This window comes from Bison bison, unplaced genomic scaffold (genome assembly GCF_000754665.1).
Source record: "Bison bison bison isolate TAMUID 2011002044 unplaced genomic scaffold, Bison_UMD1.0 scf7180017864192, whole genome shotgun sequence".
Lineage (NCBI taxonomy): Eukaryota > Metazoa > Chordata > Mammalia > Artiodactyla > Bovidae > Bison > Bison bison.
In genome coordinates, this window is record NW_011494764.1 from 3267770 (window position 1) to 3272419 (window position 4650).

At 49.1% G+C, this 4650-nt stretch overlaps 1 protein-coding gene across 1 annotated transcript in view; it reads right to left on the reverse strand.

Annotated features, from left to right (window-relative positions):
- Positions 1–4644, reverse strand: part of GPT2 (glutamic pyruvate transaminase (alanine aminotransferase) 2) — a 34608-nt gene extending 29964 nt beyond the window's left edge. The window contains exon 1 of the mRNA XM_010843906.1: positions 4602–4644. The gene's annotated coding sequence lies outside the window, so the exon portion shown is untranslated. The remainder of the gene's footprint in view (positions 1–4601) is intronic.
- Positions 4645–4650: the final 6 nt, after the last annotated feature.

The following is a 4650-nucleotide window of genomic DNA, read 5'->3' on the forward strand; positions in this document are numbered from 1 at the left end:
CATCGCAGGGGGGCTCCCTTCCCACCATTCAGGTCAAGAAAGGCTCAGGGAGCAGGCCCCCAGGCTCTGGAGATGGCATATTTCAGAAGGTGTTATTGGGAAGGAAAAAGGAAGGACAATGATAACGCCTTTATCATTGTTATGACTGTCCTTCCCAGTTCATAGGTGCAGCATTCGAACAATGGACAATTCCAACAGGCACAGGCATTTTCCTCAAGGTAGGGGTGGCTCCTGTCATTTCATGCGACATGCCAGTGGGGAGGCTTGGTAGGATGGTTACTCCCCAGAGAACCTCCCTTTCATTCACGAAAACTTATGAATCATGCTCTGTGACAGGAGTGGGCAACAGCGGAGAGGCCACCACTTTCAGAGTGCTGGCTGATGAAGAAGCAGGCTCAGAGAAGGGAGAGAGGGCACAGCTGGCCCCAGGCCAGAAAGGCCATGTGAAAAGACCTCAGGACCAGTGAGCAGCACTGGGGCAGACATGAAGTCCCCCAGAGGGCTCCAGAAGGAAGTCTCAGAGACAAACCCGACTAGCCTCCAGGGTCCTTGAAAACAGCTGCGCTGCATAGCAGAAGAAACGAGACTCAGCACAGGGTCTGGCCCTAGCCAACGTGACAAACAAACCTGGAAGAAACTGAGCCAAACCTACACAGGCCTGAGATTAAGAGAAGGTGGGAACTCCAAGGGCTGAATTTTCTAACCACGGAAGCGGGGAAGGCTGGACGAAAGGCTCCTAAACTGTGGGAGTGTGTGGGAGGGTCAACCGTAGAAGCAGAGATTTGCAGGGCAGAGCAGGGATGAAAGGTGAATGAGCTCCAAACAGGATAATTTAAGGCAGCAAGCCTAAGCTGCAGGCAGGAGGGAGCCAATCCCACAGAGCACATTCCTAGACCCAGAGACTCAGAAGGAAGGCAAGGAAAGAGGGACCCTCGGCACCTCTCCTCCAGGCAACTCTCGTTAGCTTGAAAACAAGACCCTGAAGAGTTCTGATTGGGAAATTCCCTGGTGGTGCAGTGGCTGGGACTCCACGCATTCACTGCTGAGGGCATGAGTTCAATCCCTGATTGGGAACTAAGATCCCGCAAACCACACAGCACAGGCCAAAAAAAAGCCACAAAAAAAAAAAAAAAATGAGAGCAAAACTAGCCTTTACTTTCTCATAAAGTTTTTTTTTTTTTAGAAAAACTGCTTATATTAATATAAACTCACATAACCTTTTGACCTAAAACAGGAAAGTCTCTGGTGCAGTTATCTCTCCCCAGCCAGCCAGAATCCTGATAGGGTTCTAGCTATTCAAACCATCATCACTAACCATCTCCAACTCGTCTTCAGTGGAAATAAATTGGCCCTATTTTACAGAGGAATAATTGAGGCCAAGGTGTTCTGAACGATGCGAAGCCCACAGCACATAAAGGCAAAGCCCAGGATGCAGGTCCCTGGTGACTTGGGCAAGGCAGATGGATGGAGGGTTCATCCAAACGGAAGCCTATGTTACAAATTTCTTTTATTCTACGCTCTAAAGAAAATAGCCTATGAAATTTGCTTGTGCCTCACACATCCAGAGTTTCCACTCTTAGCTAACTATCAGCAGGTGCTCCAGCATTCATTTTCATCTGTTTCTCGGTGCAGCATTCAGTGATTTTAATATATTCAGTGTTTCCCTTCATGAATGTTTTGCCCTGACTCCGTGTACTTTTTACAAACAAAAGCCATTCCTGTCTCCACTTATGTCAACCTCCTTTCCTCCTCCCATAAAACGAGGGAAAAGGAAGTAGGTTGAGGAAGAACTGACAGATCTTTTCAAAACTCCTACTAATGGCAGTTTATTTTTAAGTGCTGCTCCCAGGGAACACCAGGATCTGAAAAGCTGATAGGTACTCCCCCTTGGAGCTGCTGTCAGGGAGAAACAGGGCCTCCCTGACAGCACACAGACCAGGCTGGAGGAGAATGGCCCCTTTCACACGCTCTTAGCCAAGTGCCCCTCCTCCTCAGGCTCTCCTGAGCATTTTCCCCCACTCCTACCACAATGGACGGGACTTGTCTGGCATGCCACGCCACAGGCAAAAACCAGAGCCACGTGTCCAGCCAAACAGCCGGTACTGTTAGCATAGCACCTGGTGAAGTGATTCCATAAGGCAGTACAAGGCCTTCAAATGGAGAAAGAGGCACAGAAGTCAGGGCCTGGGGAAACCCTGGGCCCCCCAGACCACTGCTCTTCTTTTATAGACTAGGGAAACCAAAGCCCAGAGAGGACAAGAGATTTACCCCCAAGTCACTCAACTCCCTACATATCCCATCTCTAACCAAGTCAAACCCTTTAAAATAACATCAGTCCAGTTTCGATCATTAGCGTTCAAAACAGAAGTCAAAACCTGAAGCTGTGCAAAGCTAAGCCAAAAAAAAAAAAAAAGACTGAGAAACCCTGAGAAAACATGGCTCTCTCAGAAGAGGACATGCTTAAGCTAGCAAAATGGAGAGGCTGTCTTTCAAGAATGAAAGATTTAAGCGAGGCTATACTGGCTTGGCTGGGGCTATTATCTCCAGCACCAAGAGTCAGGCAACTGAGACTCGACGAAGTGAGGAGAGAACAAGAAGGGATGAATTTGAATGAAAGTACCGGAGAATGTAGATGGACAGAAAGAATGTCTCAAGTTATTCAGGGGTAGGACATGGCAGTGAAGCCATCTGTCCTAGAAATCACAGTGTGTTTCCAGCCCAAATGACCAAGAAATTTCTCTAGCTCAATGATGGAGTCATACCCTGTTGGAACATCTTCTTAGTTGTCCACTGCACACCAAACTTTGTTATAAAGTCCTAAGCCCAGCACACCAGACTCCAGTCCCTCCTTTCCATCTCATTCATTTAGCATATCCCTTGCCAGACAGTGCTCTCTAAACAGCACCAGTCCCCTCCCCTATTTGCCCAGAACTTCCCAACCTTGTTTTTGCTCCCGGCCCTCCTTCCACCTAGAATGCTCTCACATTTTCTCTACCTGCTAAAAAAAAAAAATAATAATAATAATAATAATAACCACCAATCCTTAAAGAATTGGAGGAAGAGAAGTTCAGGCCCAGAGAACAACATGGCAATCAGTTCCGTGAAGGCAAAGACAGTGTCTCCCTTCTATTCTAACCATCCTCATACTTCATGGAGTCCATGCTATTTAACAGAAGGTAGAGATAATCCCTAGAACCCCTACCAGCTCTGGAACCAGAGAAATCAGTTGTAAAGTGCTAAACCGGAAACAATTTAATCTCAGGTTTAACAGGGAGACTGTTGTCTCAAGGAGGGCCAGCTCCAGTCTGCCAGATATCAACAAGGAGCAGAAACCTTTTTTCTGCCTGTGGTCCACTTTTGGGACAGGGAGGCACAGAAACCAAGCCAGCCTTTCAAGGACCAAGCTTTAAACTTAGCCTTGCAAGGAGTCAGAGGGAGACACTGGACTTGACTTGTTCAACTCACTGTTTTGAGTCAGCAGAACTGGATGTCCCAATGAAGTCTCAGCAAGCCGTGAGCTCATCAAATGCCCCAAAGTGCCCATGTTACAGTCATGGTCCCATCATGGCTTCTTCTCAAGCATTCAAGGACCATTAAGTGACCAACTCACCCCCAAGGACGTTCAGTTCTGGTGCCTATGAGAGTAAGATCAAAGAACCCTTCCCCCTTCTGGGTTAAGTCTACCTTGAGCAAGCAGCTGGGTGACTACTTCATCTGCTCATATAAATCTTAGGAATATATACATTTTTTACATTATCCTCTGGACTCTGCCTCCTGAATTCCACCAGCGTTAGAACTCTGGTAAACGACAGAGGTATTTCTTTCACCCACCCGAGCCACCTCGTTGTAGGGGGACAGGAATCACTACCAGGTGTGTGGTCACTTTACACACAGCTGTGAACTCAAGATTCCAGTCTGCCGGCGGCCAGGGGGAAGAAAGTCCCAGGGCCACCCTGCCAAGGCCCCAAAGGCCCAAGCCTCTGCTACCCACTGTGGGCGACTGTATCCTCAGAGAACAAAATAGGGCTGTCAGTCAAGGTTCCAAAGGGGATCTAGGGGAAGGAACTGTGCCGGACCACTTTTGTCAGGGAATCATTACTGGAAGAATGACAGAGAAGGTCTCAGAGAGAGAAAAAGCTTCGGGAGAACACCCAGGTCTCTTCAGAGCCTTCATGGCACCTCTGGTACCTAAGGTGATGTCTGAAATTCTCCTTTATGTCTTTCCTGCCTGTCGTTGTCCTCACCCTCACGCCCCAGTGGATCTTGGTTCCACTCAAGTAGGACAGCCACATAGCAGGCAGTGCCTGGCACTAAGGGCCACTCGATTATAATTGATGAATTCAGTTCAACAAGTGAACCATATCTGAGGGCCTTACTTTGTGCCAGGTGCCGGGGACTAGTGAGGGAAGGGTTGGGGGGAGGGCATTCTCTCATTTCAGTCAAGACTGGCCGAATGAAGGAGCTTGGCCACGCGGCTGGAGGAAGTACAGCAGTTGGACCCCAGGAGGCGACAGCTGCTACTCCTCCCCCCTCGCCCCCACCCGTGCCCCCTGGCCTCCCGGGGCCCTCCCGCCCCACGCGGGCTCGGGGCCCGCGCTCACCCTCTGCAGCTCGAGCTCGATCTCGCCGGCCTTGAGCACGATAGGTCCC